We start from the raw sequence: 22355 nt of genomic DNA on the forward strand, positions 1-22355 counted from the left end.
ACCTGCAAATATTTCAAGCATCTTGTAACCTCTCAAAACTATTTTTTAACATGCTAGGAGTTAATAAGGAGATAATGGGAATAATAGCAGTTAAGATTCACAAAGCGCTATGTATTATTTACAAGTATCAAGTCAGCCCATTCTCATTACAACTATTATAGTCTAATACAGCTCTTCTTTTTTCTTTTGGTGGTGGTGGTGAGGCATCATAGCTGGCAGTGCTCAGAAATTCTATTGGCTTGATGTCTGGAGGTTACTCCTGGCAGTAGTGGATTGCCTTACCACCCAGTTGTGGGGCTCCAATCCAGGCCTTGGCCATAAGAAAAATCCAACATTTGAGCCATCTCTTCAGCCCATAATTTCCATTTTAAAAGTACTTATCATAAATGGTTATTTCCCTCCAATTCCTTTAATGTTGTTCTAACACTGGGTTTCACATTTGCTGCAGGGCTTGTATTTATTGTCATTGCACTCAACAGAAGTTGCATACCTGGATATGGTGCTAACCACATGTATACATTTGCTTGTGCTATGCTGGGGAGAATGTACTTTGTTGTGGGACCTCAGATGCACACATAGCTGAGCCACTGAAAACCCACTTAACATGTGAGGTGGTGCTGGGATTACCAGAGTAGTCCCAAGCATGGAGGTAGACATTCTACCCCTGATCTCCATTTAGAAGGAGAAATCTGATTCACAGGAAAGCCATTTGCCTGGGTTGACATAAGTGGGCAAGTTGTACTTCTAATCAAAGCAAATATGGCTTCACTAATATGCTAAGTGTCTTCTGAATCTTAGGGTCACACATTCTGCAGGCCAGATTCTGTCCTTGGCTCCCCTGATCCTCTTTAGCACCATCAGGAGCAATTCGAAGCTCAGGAATAGCCCCTGAGTACTATGTCCAGTGTAGCCAAAAATACAAAAACAAAACAAAACAAAGAGATGCAGATTAACAGCAGGCTCAAGTGTGAGGCCCTGCATTCACACTCTAGCACCAAATGTTCCCCTGTCCCTCAGCATTGCTGGGTTTGGTTTTGTTGGCTCTCAAGCACTGCTAGGGATGTGATAACACCTAAAAACATAATAATGCAGACTCGGATGTGGCTTGGTGGTAGAAAGCATGTGTGAATCCCAGTATTTCGGATCCAGCACACACACACACACACACACACACATACACACACAAACACACACACACACACACACAGAATCTCAGATCTTATCCTAAGTCAGAATCTAAATATAAACTGGTGATCTCCTAGGTGACTTCCTGAGCAAATTTGGAGCCCTTTACACTGAATCTCTGGAACCATCCATAAAGCATTCAATTCTCAGATTTCCCAATATCCATCAAAGAAATGATTGACCAAAGTAGAAAAAAAGTAACCTAACCCTTTCCTGCAAGTTTCAATGGGAAAAGAGATACTTCTGTGACTGCTTCATGGATTGAAAAGTTCAAAGCAACACACCTTTCATAAGCACACGGTGGGTAAGGCACAGAGGAAGAATGGAAAGAAACACTTCAAATACTAACACACATATCACAGGTGCAGGTTCAAGTGAAACACCCACTTGCACCCTTAGATCTGGTTTGGTGTGCTGGCTCTGTTATTTACCTGGCAATTCTTACCTTCTATTTCTTATTTTATATTTGGCCTGGAAATTCTTACTGGCTTCAGGGTATAATAAAAAAAAAAAGGCTCAAAAAAGACCATCAGGGGTCAGAGAGACAGTACAGGGGTTAAGGCTGTCATGTGGTCAACCCTGGGTCAATTGTTTCCCAGCACTGTGTGTTCCCCTAAGCATCATGGGGAGTGATCTGAAGACTGACAGAGAATTGCAGGGAAGGAATTCTGGTATCTGGAGCATCACTTAGGAGCCCTTTCCACCTCCAAAAAAACCCTGAGAAAACCTATGTGATTGAACTGTTAAAACTGTGTAGTACTCCATCCTCACAAATGCAGAGAAGACCTGGGCAGGGTTACAATCTGGAAAGATCCTAGGGAGCTGCTCTTCTTCACCCTACATTGCTCTTACTGGGTGTTGGACACTGAGCTAGCTGTGAGGAAGGTTCTGTTTAAAAAAAAGAAAAGAAAAGCCAAGTCCCTCCTTTGGGGAGCCGATTTTCTAGAAAAGACAATAAATAAATACAGCACAATGTCAGGAGGAGATGAAGTGCTATAAAGAACAATACAGAGCACAGGGAGAGAGAGGGATGGAACTGGTTAGTGTGAGCTATCTGTAAAGAGCTGTCAGAAAAGCCATCTCCGAGAAATTCAGAGACTGAATAAAAAGAATCAGAGTCTCACAACCTGGAAAATGGTAAGGTTTTGAAGGAGGCAGCACCCTCCTTTACAATATATACATGAAAAAGCCTGAGTTCCCCCCACTTTAGATAACATAATACCTACATAATCTTAGTAAAGTGTTCCTAATTCCCTCTTCTACTCACATTGCTGTCCTTCCTTTCACCCATCCACTTACTACAACCAGCTACTGTATAATTTCTAATTTGACCTTAAAGAGTTCTCTTTTCGGTAACTTGAAAAATTTTGGTATTCTTGTTTTCCACATATTCCTTCTCTGAAGTTCTTCATTTTTTATAGACAGATCAGAGTTTTTAACCTAAACCATTTCTGTCCTTCCTGAAGAATATACTTGTAGATCAGGATGAATGGTGAAGAATTCCTTCAGTTTTTATTTTTTGTAGCTCCTTATTCCTTTTGAAAGCAACTTTTAAATGCTGGGCAAGGGGAAAAGGGCTTGCGTGTGGCCTAATTGAATTCTGGTACCTCATATGGTCCCCACTGAGTCTGCTATGAGTGTTCTCTGAGTGCAGAGCCAGGAGTAAACCCTGAGATAAGGTTCTCCACCAAAAAAAGAAAAGAAAGAAAGAAAGAAAGAAAGAAAGAAAGAAAGAAAGAAAGAAAGGAAGGAAGGAAGGAAGGAAGGAAGGAAGGAAGGAAGGAAGGAAGGAAGGAAGGAAGGAAGGAAGGAAGGAAGGAAGGAAGGAAGGAAGGAAGGAAGGAAGGAAAGGAAGGAAGGGAAGGAAGGAAGGGAAGAAGGAAAGGGAAGGAAGGAAGGGAAGGAAGGAAGGAAGGAAGGAAGGAAGGAAGGAAGGAAGGAAGGATAAGAAAAAGAAAGTAGGGGGAAGAGGAAAAAGGAGTTTAAAAGGTGCTTAATTTCACTAGACCGTTCTAGGTTGGCTAATTTCTCTCCAATCCTAGCCTACTCCCTTCTTTGGTTTTTGTTGGTTTGTTTGTTTTGTTGTTATTGTTGGCTTGTTTGTTTGGGACCCACACCGGAATAGTGCTCAGGGATTACTTCTGGCTCTACACTCAGGAATTACTCCTGGTAAGGCTCAGGGGTCCATATGGGATGCCAGAGATGAAACCCAGATTAGCCACCCAGGTTGGCCTCTTAAAAGGCAGGTGCCCTACCTGCTGTACTGTTGCTCTGGGTCCCCTATTCCCTTCTTGCTAAAAAAGAGCTTGAGTGTCACAAGTCCATTGTGACTATTCCCCTTTTTGTCTATAGATAAGATGTTTGTTTTTCAAGATTTTTCTATTTGTCTTAGATTTGTTTCAGTAAGAATCTGCTCTATCTAGATGTAGTTTACTCTGGGCCCATAATCACTCTGTACTTGGGTTTGTCGTTCCTTTAGGTAAAGTATTAGCTATGGCTGTTTCATATGTTAATTGCATTTCCCTTCCTGTCCGTATGCCTCAAGGATATGTCACAGCTTTAGAAATGATCCCACAGTTCTGGAAGGTTCTGTTGGTTGTGGGTGTGTCCCCCCCCCCCCCCCGCCCTTTACATTTCAGGTTAGAAGGTTTCTTTCAACCAACCTTTGGACACTGATTCTTCCCCCAGACCCTTGTACTGAGGGGCCTGTGAAGGCATTCTTAACACCTGCTCCCAGATTCTTTCTTTTTTTTTCCCTTGGTTTTTGAGTCATATCAATTTTTAGGGGTTACTTCTGGTAACTAACCTCTAACTCCATATGGAACATATAGGATGCTGGGATTAAACAGGGTTGGCTGCATGCAAGAGAAGCAGACATTATTATTGCTCTGGACCCATTAGGTTCTTTTTTTCTGGAATCCCCTTTGGCTTATTATTTCTTAAGTTTCTTCCTCTATGATATGACTGATCATCTCCATTTTTACCATTAGGTTAAAAACATTAATATTTATTATTATATATATAATTTTGTTGCTTTTGGGCCACACCCAGCAGTGCTCAGGAGTCACTCCTGGCTCTGTGCTCAGAAATCTCTGCTACCTCTCTCAGAGAAGATTCCTTAGAGATATATTCACCTTATTGTTTGTTTGGAGCCACACCCAACAGTGCTCAGGGGTTACTCCTGGATCTGCACTCAGAAATTACTCCTGGTAGGCTCAGGGGACCATATTGGATGCCGGGGATGGAACTAAGGGCAGGGCAAATGCCCTACTGCTGTAGGGTCCCAGAGATATGTTTACTTTAGAGACCCTCAGTTATAGCTCCTTTTGTTCCTTCAGTCACATAGTTCCTGTTGACTTACATTAGCTTGGCATGCATGGTTAGGTTAGCATAGATAAGCAGATTTTTGTAATATAATTACCCTGGCCTTTCCTATGCAGATGTTTGTATATAATTATCCGGCTCCTCTCATGACTGTTGGTTTCAGATAATAAAATGGAATGTAATAGAGAATTGGGGCTCTCAGTCCACAAGGTTGTGAGCCCTCTGACTGCATGCTTTTCTCTTTTATATTTGTCTTGTTTTCTTAATCCTGGCAGAGCTTTTGCTTCAGACCTTTTTACCTAGGGTCTTTGATAGAAGTGGCCACCTCTATCCTCACCTCACTCCAATAAAGTCCTTCAGCCTGGAAAGCAGGTCTTCAATGAGAATGCCCTGGACACATGTCAAATGAGTATTTTACCCTCCATTTGTCAGAGCTAAGAAGGGATCTTTCTTGGCTATTTAGACCAAGAATCTTGGGTTCCTTGAGGTAAAATTCACACAAGTGTGGCTCCAATAAATTGTTAAAAATTTTTACTTATATCTTTTACCAGTTAATGGGTCTAGCCAGTGAACACATATTGACTGGTACACTCAGAATCTATGTCACTCCAGAGTTCAAGAAGGCAATCTGCCACATATATCTTATATCTGGGGAAAATGACTTTTTTTTTAAATATGTTTGTTTGTTCATTTATTCCACTGTTTCTTGCTCTAAGAAAGGAAGAAATGGCAAGTTCTAAGCTCTTTGAGTATTGAATCTAACCCAAGAAGTCCTTATGCATCAGAGAAGCGTCTACTCTCTAGAAATCAATAGGGTAAAGTTGCAATTTATGATATTAAGGCGTTATGGAAATAGGACAAGGACTGAACTCTGAGAGATTCTCATCAGCTAAAATAATAAGAAAAGTCTTTATGGAACTGGTAGAAACTAGTATAGACTTTGAAGAAGATAAAATGTAAATGTGAGGACAGATGGAAGAACACCACCATTAAAAAGCCAAAGCTTTTGGAAATTCCATTCTTCTTTTTCCTTACCTCCAAGTTTAGAATTCACTGGGGCTAGGACACTAACACAGGCTAGATTGAGGCTTTTAGATGGAAGGAGTGACAATCTCTCTCTGCAAGAAGCTGTCTATTGCATTCTATGGCTCAGACTGGACCAAGGCAGAAACTTAAGAACACTTCTGTACTGATAAGGACCCTAAGATCCTGGCTAGACAGTAACAGACTAGAGGACTCAACAGAGCCCTTCTTGACCTCTAGTTTTCTCCCTCTTCAGTGCCTTACTAAAAGCTAGACCAATCCCAAGGTGTTTCTCTGCCATTTTCTGTATGCATATATGCTATTTGCTATTCTCCATGAAATGCATGAGTCCTGGAAAACTGTAAGAACATGTATAAACTGTTATATTGTCCTAGCTCTCCTGGGAAAAAACGGCTCTTCCAAGCTGTTGTCAAGTCCATTCTGGAGGACATCCTCCTTAAAGAAAAGCTTCTTTCATGCGACTCAGTCACTTCTTCTCTACATAGTTATTTCTATGCCTTTTTGGAATAATACAACAAACAGGAAGCACAAAACTTATGAGACACATGCAAATGACAATAGATGGAAGCATCTAAAGAATCTGTGTGACAGAGAGAATATGGGGAACATGGTGGTGGCATTGAGGGAGGGGCTATATTTTCATATCTAATGAATTTTAAGACACATGAATATAGAGGTCATTTGCAAAATGAGATCTAATCACCTGTGAAGTCTGTGTTGAGTAAGTTAAAGAAGAACAATGGAAAGCCAGTCAGAAACCACACAAAACAAATCACAAAATAGCAGCCAGGCCTGCAGGCACCACTCACTATTTCTTTTTACTAGGCAGAAGACCTAGCTTTAATTACACAGAGTACTTTAGGAAGCACATTAGTATTTTACTACTGTCCAAAGAACAATGAATTTTCCAATGGGACTACAGAGGAACACACTTTTGTTTTACTTATTTTAATATTGCTTCTCTTGGCCCCTCTGTAAAACTATATTACCTTAGAGAAATAAATGCTAGAATTTTGAATTACCAGTCCCACAGAGCAGCAGAGACTCCTCAGAGCTTCCATTAATCCGACATTAACCAAACCCACCTTTGTTTAGCTTGGGGAAAACCCCATATGAGACAATATCTCACAATTAAAAGAACTATCCATATGAATGTTCTTTTATCAGTGCCCACAATTTCAATGAAATGACTATAAGAGGAGATAAAAGGCCTGAAAAGTCAAATGTAACACACTAAATAGACTAGCATTCAACTCTGATGAGATGAAATTAAAATTAATAGTAAATTCATAACATTATATTAAATCATATATTTTTATTTTCCTATCAAAAAAAATCTAAATTTGAAATCTCTAGCTCAATACTTTTTTTTTTGGTGTGGTCTAAAGCAACTCAAAGCTTTTCTAAGGCCTATAATTACAAGTCTCCATGGTACAGTTTCATTAAAAACTTTCATTAAACAACAGCTGCCCTTGTATATGGTCTTCTAATCAATTTGGTCAAACAGAATGACTTCTAATCAGCTGTTGATAAAAATAGAAGATGAAATTTTAATTCTAATAGATTAACCACCAACTCAAGACAGTCTTCAAAATCCATCTAGCTCTATTCTCCAGTGGATTTAATGACTATTCAGCAACTCATTACTAAATAGAACAAGATGAACATTTTCCAGTTCATTAAAGAAATGTACTATGTATTTTTGCATTGTCCTCATGATTCGTTACAGGGAGTCTTAATTACAAGATAATGGATAATGGTTATTAAATGCAGACTGCAGTAATGAAGCTCTATTCATTTGCGAACCTCAGAGACTGCAAAGAGAGGAAAATAAAATTACTAGCTTCAAAAGATTAACGGATCAAATTATTATTCAATTTTGAAAATCTCATTCAGACTTCACAGAAACAAGAGGAGATTAAAAACTAGTACTAAGACCAAAGTAATACATTAAAAAAATAATATTTTAAGGCTATTACTGCATAATAAGCTTCAGATGTGATTATTAGAAAAACATATAGCCAACAATAAGAAAACATACATTTTTATTTCCTGAACAAATCTTATTTACGAGAGAGAGAGAGAGGACATTGCTAGTAGGATTCCATCTATAGTTCTACCAAACATGGAAGATATATACTACACTGTAACAAAGAACAGCACAATGAAAGGTATTATTAACATTTTATATTTCACTAATGAAAAATAGGATTTAAAATCCACTGCTGCTTGAGAAAGCTTGTCATTAAGTGGAATTCATGCCAACCCTATAATAAGGGTTTCTGGGTACATTATTCATTAGCACCATGTTTTCTATCGCTCTCCAAGAAATTACCGATTAAAGTTAGCATGCAAGTTTTGTATAGAGATTTTGGAAATTCTGACACTAATTTATACTTGCAATCTGCAATGGGACACCTTAATTTTCCCGTAAAAAAAAGGCAGCTGTATAAAAACATAAAGGCCCAAATTAAATCTCACCTTTAGTATTATAACCTTTTATTAAAAATAATCTGAAAAGATTTTAGGGTCAGATGTAAAGATCCAGTGATATGGCTGAAAAACTGGCCAGAGTAGAGATGGAAGTGGAGGACAATCTCTATGAAAAAAAAAAAATCAATATGGGGAGAATTACCTAACTGGGAATTGCAGAAACCCCAGTGCATCCTTCCATGATCCAAGATAATTGGTGAAAAGGGAATGCATGATGGTGTTGATGGTGGTTTCCTAGAGTGGGAGGACAAGTCTAATAGGGACAGGCAAAAACTCAAAGTACCGCTCTCTCAATTCTTTCCTCTCAACCAAGTCATGAGCTTTGCAAATCCTTCTTTGTTGGTCCAGGCCATCATGTGAGAGGCAATAAGCATCACAATTAAGCGGTAAGGCATGTTCAAGCAGAATGGCAATCAGAAAGCAATCACAATCTCAGAGTTGGTAAATATCTCAAATACCTCGAGGGTACGATTAGTTCCTGAGAACTACATTCCTGGCCACTGCCTCCCTCTCAACGAAAATAAAAATATGGCCATTTAAAATAATGTAAAACAGTATGATTTAAATGGGATACAAGGTGGGGATGCCGATGCTTATAATCTCCAGTAATTGGCAGAAATGTCCCTGGGAGAATATTTGAAACAATTATGCTAACCATACGAAGATATGTATTAGCAGCACTTGACACAAACAAGAGTCCTTGAGTTATGTGTAATATGCCAGAAATCTCCTTTTACTTCTACAACACAGATGATTGGAAATGGATTTTGAGAACTGCAACCAGGCTGAAAATAAGTGATCAATCAATGAAATTCCTCCCTGATTCAGAGTGGTTTTACACAGCTTAATCTTCCCAAACAACCCTAGGGTAGAGGTGATGTGGCAGAAATGTGGAAAAAAAAAAAAAAAGAACTTTCATTCAAATATTTATGAGACCAGTATTCAGAGGACCATACAGAATGCTGGAATTTGAACCTAGGTATGAGGTGTGCAAGACAAATGCCTACACTCTGTACTATCACTCTGGCCCCAATCAGTGTCTAGAACTCTAGATTTTTCTCTACTTAATAATACTTACAAAACCTGTAGATGCCCAGGAAAGAGCCAACAGTACAGAAACCACCTCTAAGAGGCACTTGTGTCATCCTCCTCTCCCTCCTCTTTTCTCCAGTAGGAGTTAGAATAAGTCAACCCAAGATCTATCAATAAGATAAAAGATTCTGGAATCTGAGAGTGGACAACTGTGTAAATTCAACTCCCCTGAAATGTTCGCTTTCAAAGGTGAATCTTAATGTGGGGGAGGTGTGGGGAGGTGTTGAGCTACACTCAGAAATGACTCCTGGTGGGGCTTATCTTCCCCTTGTCTAAATATGGTTTCCCTTTGGCTCCCACATGGGACCCCATAATGCAGATCTTCCTCTTGAACTCTTACTAAGGACCAGAACCTAATAACTGCCCATCCCAAGTCTAAAATAGAGACAATTGCCCGTTGCTAAAGCTTTACTCTGGAGATAAGGCATTTCACCTCATTCCAGTATTAATCCAGCGAAAGAATTACTTTTGGAGAAATCATCAGAGTTCCTTTTACAACTTTTCAGATGGTCCAAAGAGATAGTACAGTGGGTAGAGCACTTGCCTTCATGCCCACCGGAGTGCAATCTCTGCCACAGCGTAGGGTCTCCTAAACCCTTCCAGGAGTGATTGCTGAGTGAAGAGCCTGAAACCCTGAGCACTACTATTTTGGCCAAAAAAAAAAAAAAAAAAAACCAAATAAAAAATAAAAACAAATCTCAGAAAAAAGAAGTTGTTTTTTTTTTTTTTTTTTTTTTTTTGGTTTTTGGGTCACACCTGGCGGTGTTCAGGGGTTACTCCTGGCTGTCTGCTCAGAAATAGCTCCTGGCAGGCACAGGGGACCATATGGGACATATGGGAACCAACCACCTTTGGTCCTGGATCGGCTGCTTGCAAGGCAAACACCACTGTGCTATTTCTCCGGGCCCAAAATATGTGTATGTACATTTTTTGGGGGGGGGTTTTGGGCCACACCCAGTGACGCTCAGGGGTTACTCCTGGCTATGCACTCAGAAATCGCCCCTGGCTTGGGGGGACCATATGGGACACCAGGGGATCGAACCGTGGTCCATCCTACACTAGCACTTGCAAAGCAGACACCTTACCTCTAGCGCCACCTTCCAGGCCCCAGAAAAAAGAAGTTTTTAGAGAGACATGCCAGCATTAAGAAATTCATGGTGGCCAAAGAGAGAGATTGAAAGACCTTGGACAGTACCTCAGGGATAATAGCAGGAAGCCAGGCTCTGCTCCAGCCACCTCCAGGCTTCACTGCACAGGATATTACTCACCAGAGTTACCACTGAACACTGGGACAGTGGTTCATTCAAACTTGGATGTGCCCCAAGTGCACCCCTCAAACAGTTTGGAGGATAGCATGAAAAAAAATAAAAGAAGGTTATATTTGTAATTCATAATTTTTATATTGCTTACATACTAAAATAGGATAGTGTGGATTTTCCAGGCTAAGGAAAATATATTATTAAAATTACTTTGAACCTGTTCTTAGTGTGGCTATTAAAGATGTTTAATGATGCCTTTCTAATAAACAGTGGTGCTGGACCTCAGCACGGTGCCAAAAGTTGGGATTGCCCCATGTGGGCTCCAATTTTCTGTCCTTTCAAGCTAAGATGTTGTAAATGCTGGTTTAAATATATAGGAAAGAAAGGTCGAAGTCTGCCTAGAGGTAGTGTAAGCTCCCTGGAGAGAGTATTTAACTAGACTCAGTGTCCAAACAATTTGGCTCTGCCCCCAAATTCAAATACATGACTCAGCAAAACAAATGCTCCATAATTACCTATCTGTAGTTTCCTTAGGGAAGAACACAGTTCCACAATATCTTATGCCCAATCCCAATACAGTGCAAATTCCTCTGTCTTGCAATATTTTCGTTGATTTGAGGGAAGAGGTTTGGAGCAGTGCTTAGGACCTGTTCCTCATTCTGTGTTTAGAATGACCCCTGAAAGTGTTCAGGGGATCATATTCAGTGCAAGGGATCCCAGTGGAAATGTCTGCCTGAAGGCAAAAGCCTTAATCCCTACGCTAGCTCTCCAGGCCAATATTTTCTTGAGACTTTTTGTTTGTTTGTTTGTTTGTTTGTGGGCCACACTCAGTGACACTCAGAGGTTCCTCCTGGCTCTGTGCTCAGAAATCACTCCTGACTTGGGGGACCATATGGGACACTGAGGGATCGAACTGCGGTCCATTATAGGTCAGCATGTGCAAGCCAAATGCCCTACCACTTGTGCCACTGCTCCAGCTTCCTTCTTGAGACTTTTTAATCATTTCAGTACCATTTACAGATGAACACTTAGGGAGACTGGTCTGCTTTATCCTGCTCTGGAACTGGACTTGCTTTCAGCTTTCAAACACACAGAAGTAACCCTAAAACTATATAAAACCAGTGTTCACTGGAGTGGGCAATACCACCTGCTGGTTTGGATACAGTAATAATAGGTCAGCAGTCTTGTTTCTTTAGAAAATTAGAACTCTTGGAGCCTGAGAGATAGCATGAAGCTTGGGCATTTGCCTTGCATGCAGAAGGACAGTGGTTCAAATCCCAGCATTCCATATGGTCCCCCGAGCCTGCCAGGGGTGATTTCTGAGCATAGAACCAGGAGTAACCCCTAAGCACTGCCAGGTGTGACCCAAAAACAAAAAAAAAATTAAAATTAAAAAATAAAATTAGAACTCTAAGTTCCCAGAGGAAGTAGAACCCTAGAATAAGTTTTATTTTTCTGAAAAGAATTAAAGTAAGTTTAAGACCCTTGATTATGACATATTCACTATGTTTCTAATCTGTTGGCCTCTGTTCAGCTCATGTCTAAGTTCTGTCTCTATGCAGGCAACACTGCCCAAAGTGGAGAATAGTAGTGTAGACCTAGTATTCCTTATTGGGACTTGATACCACAAGAAGTCACCTTGACTCAGTGTCAGGGCTGGTATTTCTATTCTCTTGGCACCAGAAAGACATCTTGGTGGGTCATCATCTTGTTGACCTTTGAGTCTGGCAATGCTTGTGGCTCTGCAGAAAGAAATCCTTGAGGCTGCTGATATGAGGCTCAAACTCTTTATCCAAAGGAGATGATACAAACTCCCATATCCATTGTTATTGTTATTGTTATTGTTATTGTACAGAGTCATTGGAGCTTGGATAACTGCCTTTTCCCCACAAGAAAATAAAAGAACAGGTTTTGGACATATACTTTGGAAACAATGAGCCAACAGTTAAGTCAACATTCTGCAAATCTCATGAGGCGTAGGTGGCCATATTCAGCGCTGAGGAGTGAACAAGGGACAACCACATGCAAGAAATGGAATCTAACCACTGTACTATCTCTTCATCCTGACAGGATCCCATAAACATCATCTAATCTTGTTTTTGTTTTTATTTCGGGACCACACCCATCTATGCATGATACTTATTCCTGGTTATGTACTCAGGGAACACACTAGGAGAATTCAGGGAACCGTATGTGGTGCCAAGGATTAAAACTAGGTAAACTGCATGCAAGACAAGTTTCTTCATCGCTGTATTATTGCTCTGGCCCCCTAAAGTCATCTTATCTTAAAATGACACAACTGTATCTGACACATTCTCTGTATTCTTTTCTCCAGGAGGGAAAGAAACCTGAGCCTCTCTTCAAGGCAAACGTGATTTGGTATCACTGTACTTGGGCAAAGAGGAATCAACCGAAGAAGCGCTTTTAACAAAATAACAAGTTCGACAGGATTTAAACAACGGAATTTCATTTTGATTGTGCTTTCTATTGTCACTTGCCAGCCCGGAATGTGTAGTATATATTAACATTAAAAGTCAGGTATGCTTGTGTGGAATCTATTAGCTTGAGAGAAAATTACTCAAATTGAAGAAATAGCTGCTTAAAATGGATTTAGAAATACATTTTACTGAACAAAGCAAGCTAGAAAATTAGGCTACTTTATCAGGATTAGAAAGTGCTGTGAATTTTAAACACAAAGCTTTTAAAAACAATGCAGAACATATTTGAGATTATTCTACCTCAATGTCATCATAAATCTCCTCTCCCTCCAACTGATGATAAGTACAAGTTTCTTTCCACAGTGACCTGTCTTTCATGAAAGGAGTTGTGCACCTTCCAGGGGGAGTTTTATCTCCTGATGATGGTTCCATTGTACCTGGGAGTTTCCTAAGCTGCCTGAGGAACAGATTAGTCAGTGGAACCTTGAAAAGGCTCTAATGGAAAAGGACTTGTGAGGCTTGGCTTCTTCGAGAGCAGAGGTAGAAATCGCTCTGACAGGGGCCAGAGTGGTGGCACAAGCGGTAGGGCATTTGCCTTGCATGCACTAACCTAGGATGGGCCAGGGTTCGATCCCTCAACATACCATATGGTCCCCCAAGCCAGGAGCAATTTCTGAGCACATAGCCAGGAGTAACCCCTGAGTGTCACTGGGTGTGGCGCAATAGCAGAAAGGAAGGAAGGAAGGAAGGGAGGGAGGGAGGGAGGAAGGAAGGAAGGAAGGAAGGAAGGAAGGAAGGAAGGAAGGAAGGAAGGAAGGAAGGAAGGAAGGAAGGAAGGAAGGAAGGAAGTAGGGAGGGAGGGAGGGAGGGAGGGAGGGTGGGAGGGAGGGAGGAGGAGGGAAGGAAGGAAGGAAGGAAGGAAGGAAGGAAGGAAGGAAGGAAGGAAGGAAGGAAGGAAGGAAGGAAGGAAGGAAGGAAGGAAGAAAGGAAGAAAGAAAGTAAGAAAGACGCTTTGACAACTGAGTGGGAATGAACCCTTTGTTAGGCATTCACCTGCATGAGGGGAAACCTTCATTTGTAAGGGTGCCCTTCTCAGTAGTCAGACTGGGGTCTGGCAGAGATAACCAGAAAGGGTTCAAGCTGGTGTGAGGCACTGGGGGAACCAAGTCAAGCCATTTTCTTCCAAGATTTTTGGTCCCAATGATTCTGCTCAGCCCAACCCATTTATCTACCAATGTAGTGTTTGTTAATTGTCTCCCTTCCCTTCCAAGAATCAGACTCCTGCCCCCTTCTCCCTCAGTCAGGATGGCAATGGGACCCTAAGTGTTTGACTATTGGGGGATTCCCCCAAGTCTCTGTGGGATGCCATATACATTAAATCTAAGTTAAATCTGTTTTCTTCCTGCTAATCTGCCTTGGGTCATTTTTGTTATAAGACCTAAACTTAATAAGAACAGAATGATAGTACAGATAAGGCATTTGTCCTGCATGCAGGTGACTGGGATTCAATCCCCAGCACCCCATATGGTGCCCCAAGCATGGCTAGCAGTAATTCCTAAGTACAGAGCTAGGAGTAACCTTGAGCATCACCTGGTATGGCCCAAAAAGATTAAAAAAAAAAAAAAAAGGAACGAAAATGGGTTGACAGAAACACTCTCTGTCAGCTCCCTTTCCCTGAGAATCTGCTCAGTCACTTCCTACAACCTAGCTATGGAGCTGGCCTTTGGTAGGTTTTCATACAGTCTCATATCTATACTGAATACAGAGACCAGATGACTGATCCCACAGCAGCCACCTGCCTGAGTGTGTAGACAGGAGGGTTGATTTCATCGTCCTCTTGACTACAGGTGATGAACTGACCATGCACTGGATGTTATCCTGAGCATGTCCTATGATATACAACCTGCAGATATGGAAAAGAAAGCAGGTACCTGACCCCTCAGGCTCTGACCCTAATTCTGCAGAGAGAGAAATGGGGAAAGAAAACCCTTCCTAGGTGCAGAAATTCTGGGAGGAACCTGGAGAAATTGCTACATCCAGCACCAGCTCATGGTCACTGGCTTTCTGGACAATTCCAGCTACTCCCTCTAGCCCCCCAAGTATCTGTAAATGACAATGACAGGGGTCAGGAGGACCAGACCATGTGCTCCTTCAGAGAAGCTTTCCTGACTGCAAAGGAAAGCTTTCCTGACTGCAGAGCAAAGGCTGGTGTGAATATGATGTCTGTGGTCCACAAGAGGACAGGCTGGAAAGGATGCACTCTGGATGTAGTGAGAATTTGGAGGTGGGATGGGGTGGCGGGGTGGTGGTGGTGGTGGTGGTGGTGGTGGTTTTGGTGGTGGTGCAGTGCGAAAATGGGAATGGCCAGTTTCTGTTCTCAGCCAGCAGTTACAAGAGCTGAGCTGGAGAGAGCTTTCTGCAGCTGTCTCACTAACTCAGTTTCTGTGTCCATGATCTGCCTCCCAGTGGGTCAGTCTGAGCACAGAAAAATCTGAATCGTTTTCTGCTCTACCCTTTAAATCTATTTAGTCAAGGCTTTCAGAGAAAATCTCTTGATCAGCAGCAACACTTTCAATCTCAGGAAAAACATGTGGTCAGACAGAAAGTATAGTAGTTAAGGCTCTTGTATTGCATACAGCAGACCCTGGTTTGACCCCAAACACCATACTGTTCCCCATGCACATCCAGGAGCCACCCCCATTACCAAGACTGGTCTCAAGCTGCCATCCACCAAAAAAAGAAAAATATCTTTGTTTAAAGAGTTTCTTACTTTGGGGGCCGGGGAGATAGCATGGAGGTAAGGCGTTTGCCTTGCATGTAGAAGGTCAGTGGTTCGAATTCCAGCATCCCATGTGGTCCCCCCGAGCCTGTCAAGAGCGATTTCTGAGCATAGAGCCAAGAGGAACCCCTGAGCGCTGCCGGGTGTGATCCAAAAACCAAAAAAAAAAAAAAAAAAAGTTTCTTATTTTGAGGACAAATATTCAGCTTTTTTTTTTTTTTTTATGGGTGAAGCAAAGAGGGAAAGGACAAGTGAGAAAGAGATTTTGACCAATGGTTTTTTTTTTTTTTTTTTTTTGGTTTTTGGGCCACACCCTTTTGACGCTCAGGGGTTACTCCTGGCTATGTGCTCAGAAATCGCCCCTGGCTTGGGGGGACCATATGGGACGCCGGGGGATCGAACCACGGTCCTTCCTTGGCTAGCGCTTGCAAGGCAGACACCTTACCTCCAGCGCCACCTACCCGGCCCCTTGACCAATGGTTTTTAATAAAAAAAAAAGTTACCATTTTCATAGTGAAGTGGTTATCATATTCGCCTCACAGATAAAATAGATTTGGGCTGAAGAGATAGTGTAGGAGGTCAGGAGCTTGCCTTATACATAGGTGGCTCCAGTTTGAGGCCCAATGCCACATACTGTCCCTATGAACACAGCTAGGGTCAATCCTAAGCACAGTGCCAGAAACAGCCCCTGAGTTTCACCATATATAGCACTCAGAACAACTCAGAACTCAGTATATTTTCTGAGAATTGTCCTAAAATACACCATCTTTCTCTATTCCTTTGGTTGGAGACAAGCTAATTTTTAGAAAGACTTCATGGATTTTGGTGCCCTCTCTGACACTTCAGTGTTCCTGGGTCACATGGGATCCAGGGTCATTCTAGTTAACATTCTGGTTCACAAAGACAACCTACAAAAGGAAAGAAAACAATCTTCTAAACTCTAAATTGTCTTTTAGCAAAGTTTAATCTGAGCTGTAAAGGACATGGAGCCTAATTCTTGGTGCTGTTTCTTATATTGAGTAATTTGCAGGCTTCCATTCCATAAAGCTTATTAAATTATCAAAAGTTTCTGGCCCTTTGTACTAACAAATGCATTTATGCAGAAGCACATGATCTTTAAATGCCCCTAAACTTGATTTTGGAAACTCCCAAGGAATTTCTGTTAATGTATAATACAAATCTCATTAATTCCTTGATGTCTTTACCTGGACCTATGCTCAGAGATCACTCCCGGTGGGGCTCAGGGAACCATATGGGGTGACAGGGATCAAACTCAGGTGCAAGGCAAGCACTTGACCTGATGTACTATTGCTTTGGTCCCAAGTTTTCTTAATTTCTATTTATTTATTTATTTGGTTTTGGGGCCACACCCGGTGGTGCTCAGGAGTTACTCCTGGCTCTATGCTCAGGCAGGCTCAGGGAACCATATGGGATGCTGTGATCAAATCCAGGTCTATCTCAAGTTGGCTGCATGCCAGGCAAATGACCTACCACTGTGCATCACTCTGATCCCAGTTTTCTTAATTCTTAAAAAAAAAAAACTGAAATAAATATAACCCATAATGTTTTTGAAAAAGAAACACAAACAAATGCAACAGAGGCCCCAAGCCTTCTTGTACAAAAATAAAAAGTAAATAAATAAGTGTGCAAACATCCTTTTGATTTGGGGAAGAAGTGATCCCTACTAACAATGAAGAAATGTGGTCAGTCTTTCTGCATCAAAAATACTGGGGTCCTTTTTTCCTTGTTACACCTTTTTTAAAAATTCACTACACTAATAAATATTGAGAATTGTTGTGTCTAAGAGCACTCTTTTACTAAGGATTCATGGACACATGAGACCACTAGATTCATTACTCTATGAGAAGAAATAAGAGTTGGTGGGCAACAGAGCTGGAAAGAAGTAGTTAAGGCAGTTTGGGTTGTTTTATTTTGTTATGTTTGGGAAAGTGATTCCCTCTGCCTTCAAGGAGGGCCTCTGAGGGAATACCATGGGCTTTTTAGTTTTCATCTGCATCTCTATGCATTTTGCATGCTCAATTTTAGATTCAGATTTAAATCATCTGCATATATTAAAATCTAAGTTGATGACACAGATAAGCCAGCTACATTTTTTAACCTTTAATTATTAAATTGACCCGTTTCATACACTGTTTTCTAAGCCAGAAATGGATGCACTCCAAACGCTTGTCAATTCACAGCTGGCAGGAAATCAGAATGTGCTTCTCAGATAAGCAATGTTTTTGCCTTGTAGTAAAGTCCCAGGTGAGCCCAGAAAAGCAAATTTGTACCTCTACCGACTCTACTGGATAGTCTTCTAAACCCTTCTCCTAAGTGCTGTGCCCATTGTGTCTCCTCAGGAAACAGAAAAGCCAGAAAATACTGACTGTCCATACTTACTGTGCATCAGCCTCACCAGCCTGCTGGTGAAGGGGTTGCTCTGAGCTTTAAACTACCACTGGAGTTTATATCAAAAACTGAAGGTTACAGGAAGAGAAGTGGGTTTGCAGGTTTTCTGTAGAGTGTTGGTGGTAGGAAGGCACTAGGAAGCTAACAGCTTCTTGGGCATAAATCTCCATGGAACCTTGCATGCAGCCGGCCTGGGTTCGAGCCCCAGCATTCCATATAGCCCCCTAAGCCTACCAGGCATGATTTCGAAGTGAAGAGCCAGGAGTACCCTCTGAGCATGGCTGGGTGTGGACCCCCCAAAAATAAATAAACAAAAAAGATCATTTCTGTAGAGAAAGACATTAGAACTCCTCCATCTAGACACCACCTGCTAATGAAATACATCAAAGTCATCTTTGGGAATTTCATATAAACATATTGATTTTTCAGGACCACACCTGATGGTGTGCAAGTATCAGTCCTAGCTCAGGAGATCATATGGAAAGCCAAGAAATGAACCCAGGTTAGCTGTGTGCAAAGCAAGCACCCAATTCCCATCCAGCCTCGCAGGCCCTTCATTTGTGTGTGTGTGTGTGTGTGTGTGTGTGTGTGTGTGTGCCCTTCATTTGTGTGCGTGTGTGTGTGTGTGTGTGTGTGTGTGTGTGTGTGTGTGTTTTATAAAGGTCTTTTAACAATGAACAGTGAGGCAGGAGAAAAACTTGTTTTGTAATTGTACTAGTTGGGTAGTCTGCAGGTCTGGCCCCTGCTCGAACAGCTCTATAGCGCATCAGCTGCTCCAAGGTAATTCATCTGTTTTTCCTTTTTATTAAAAAATAAACAGGAATACTTTAATTATTCACTAGCATGTTAATATCAAACCAGTGTGATAGCAGCTAACACTCGGCAAAAAGCCTTTTGCTGGCTTCGTGTGACACAGATGATCTAAGTTCTTCCCCATTTCATGAACTCTTCAGAGCCTTCTCTGTTGTCCCTGCCCAATTTAGCGGCTTTGTAACATAGGAAACTTACTTTCAGGGCCCCTGTCGATGATGAATTTTTCACAAAAGGCATACTCGAGTGCTTGCTTCTTGGGTCACTTGCAAAGCAAAACATCACCAGATCCTTCACATACGAATGTGAATTTTCCTCTCCTCCTGGAATGTTTATCAGTCTAGGCTCTCCATTTTGGCGCTACATAACTTGTCTTGCAGAAAAGAAAATATGTTTCTAGACAGAAAAAGAGCCTTCCTTTCTTTCTTTGACCCTCAGAGCCTTTGACCTTCTAATTCCCTGAAAAACCTTGATGTGTGGCTCTGCAGGTGACAAGGACCAGAGCATGGAGATGTGGGGATGCCCTGGAAGGTGTTGGGTCATCAGCTGAGGATGCAGTGAGAGGAGGAGTCTCATAAAAGAAAGCGGACAGTTGGGTTTCTGGGCAGAGACCAGTCTTGCTTCCCTGAATGTCTCATCCTGACCTGAGTAAAGGCTGCCAGATCCATTCCTTCACCTACCTACATGGCTCATAGCCATTGAGCAAATGTCCCCGTCAGCAGACCCTTCCACCTTCCAGCTTCCCTCTCTCTGCCCGAGGTGCCACACACAGCTCCCAGAGATTGCAGAGGGGTTCCAGTCTCCAGCCTTCGCAGGACACCCACAATGATAACAGGCTGCAGCCCTGCAAGGCGTATGAAGGGAGCAGGCAGCACCTCACTGATCTGATTAGTGGAATAAACCCCACTAAGCTTTACGTCCAGTAAAGCAGACACATCAATGACTCAACCACTCACTTCTAGGGCTCAAAACTGACAGACTGAAAAAAGAAATAGTGATGCTTATTTGCAAAAACTGCAATTCCTGGGTATTGCAGGAAGCCCCAAGTTCCACAGAGGAAGCCCAGACCTCCTCCACCCCCGCATCTGATCCACACTACTTTCTGTGTGTCTCTGCCCTGACTGAGTCTTTCTTCTCCATCCACTGCACCTACATAAAACAGCAGTCTGAGCCTCCAGGAGAGGGTATCCAGAGCTCACTCCTTCATTATCCTCCAACATGGGGCTAGCACTTCCAAGAAAAAGCAAGAGGTGTCTGCCTTTCCTCTCCCCTTCTCCCCTACTCTTCTCCCCTCTCCAGCACCCTGAAGAGTGCCTAGTACTTGCTAGGTAAGAGTATTAGAAGGAAAGAAATACTGCCTGCATTCAACTCCCAGCAGACACTGGGCCTTCTCCTTTAGATGGACTCCATAGTCCTGACTCCACAATCTTCATTCCAGCACTCTTTGTCTCCCCCTTCTCTTCTCTTCTTTCCTTTCTACTACTCCACAGCTGAGCCTGAGGAACTATCCAAATCCCTATCTGATACAATGGGAAAGAAGAACTCACTGCTATGTCCAGTAAAGAGGGTTTAAAATTGTGTGGTGCCTGAGCAGTGCACTTACCTTGAATATGGCTTACCTCAGTTTAATCCCTGGCATACCATCTACTCCCCTGAACCCTGCCAAGCATGATCTCTGAGCACAGAGCCAGGAATAAGTCATGAACAACACCTAGTATCACTCAAAATCTAACAGACCCACTATGTGTGTTGGCAGGGATCTACAAGAACTATTGAAGCGGGGTTAAATGTCAGCAGTTCTGTATACTAAACTCCTGGGTCTGACAAATGCCAATTCATAGAATATGGTAACTATTAGGCCATTTCTTTTATTTTTGTTACAAATTTTTAAGTTTCTTTGTTTGTTTTGGTTTGATTTGGTTTCTGGGCCACACCCAGTGACACTCAGGGGTTACTCTTGGCTCTGCACTCAAAAATTGCTCCTGGCTTGGGGGGGGGCATATGGGATGCCAGGGAACCAAGCCGTGGCCTGTCCTAGGTTAGCACATGCAAGGAAAACGCCCTACTGTTTGTGCCACCTCTCCAGCTCCAGATTTTTAAGTTTTATTTGTTTGTTCAGGGGTTACTCCTGGCTCTTCACTCAAGAATCTCAGGGCACCATTTGGAATGCCTGAGATCAAACCCAGGTCTGCTATGTGCAAGTCAAGTACCACCTATCCACTGTGCTACAGCTCTGGCCCCAGGCCATTTGCCTTAACTACTGGAGTGGTTTTGGGAGTTTTTCCCTACCCCAACCCTGTTTGAATCTGAAGTGTTCTCCCTAAGTAATTTCTCAACTAGCAGAGCATTTGGAAAGACTCTTCTCAATATCAGGAAACTCAATACCAGGAGTCTCAGGAGAAGCACCTGGGGAAGTTATAAAAAAAAATGCTAGGGCCAAAGGTAGTAGGTAGAACACTTGCCTTGTACAAAGCCAACCCAGGTTTAATCCCTGGCACCAAATAGGAGAGAATAGGAATCTCTTAGGAGAGATTCCTATGCACAGAGCCAGGAGTAAGTCCTGAAAAAAAAATACTTAAAAAATAAAATAAAGAAAAACAACCATCACACACATACACACACACATACACACACACACACACACACACACACACAAACACACACACACACACAAGCACAAATGCTCGAGTGGCCATGTAAGACAGCATTGAGTCAGAATCTCTAGTATGCTAGAATCCACCAGCATTACTAAAGAAATGCTTCAGGAAAATTCTGAGCTGCAGAATGGACTAAGAACCTTGTTCGATGAACTTACAACTGTGTCTGTCCTTGGGAGAACTGGACAAAGGCTAGTGCTTGTTCAAGGTGGCCTTTACAGAGCTCAGTTTCCTTGTCTGTAAAGTGCAAGCTTAAAGGTGAGTGGAGCCTCTTTAGGATCCTTCTCAGTTTCCCACATTTTTACCTTGCTGACACGACTGCTCTACACTGACAAGAGACAAATCAAGGAACCTCAGGGGTGAACATGGTAAAGATCTGAGAATGTCAGAAGGACAAAGAGGATGGAGAGAGAGTCCAATTGGGAAAGTACATCTCCTACCCGCTTACCCAGTTCCTGGAAAGGATAGAAGTTACACAGTCAATCACTGGATTTTTAGGGACTCTGAGAACACAGTTAGGTTCAGACACTTGAAAAAAAGGGAAAATGTTTCATGCTATTCAATTTCACTCCCTCGAACAGTTTGCTTTTTTCAAACAATGACTCTCTTGCACCTGCTCCATCAAAGCTTGTTCCTCACTGGAGGGACATCACTGGAGAATGCAGGGCCAGTCCACACCGCCCCCCTTGCTCCTTGAAGGCTTTTGACTGAGGACTTTGCTGAGTGATTTCACACGTGGGGTCCTGATTTCTTTATTCCAGTGATGGCAATTGAATCTGTCTCACTGCAACCAATTTTTCCCTCCATTAACACATCTTTCCGAGTTTCAAAAAGCACTTTTTCATTTATTTGGCTTCTACAGCCC

At 42.0% G+C, this 22355-nt stretch overlaps 1 protein-coding gene across 1 annotated transcript in view; it reads right to left on the reverse strand.

The window, feature by feature from the left end:
* Positions 1 to 22355, reverse strand: part of DERA (deoxyribose-phosphate aldolase) — a 110235-nt gene that overhangs the window by 5900 nt on the left and 81980 nt on the right. The gene's annotated exons all lie outside the window — the stretch shown is intronic.

This window comes from Suncus etruscus, chromosome 11, assembly GCF_024139225.1.
Source record: "Suncus etruscus isolate mSunEtr1 chromosome 11, mSunEtr1.pri.cur, whole genome shotgun sequence".
In the NCBI taxonomy this organism is placed as follows: Eukaryota; Metazoa; Chordata; class Mammalia; order Eulipotyphla; family Soricidae; genus Suncus; species Suncus etruscus.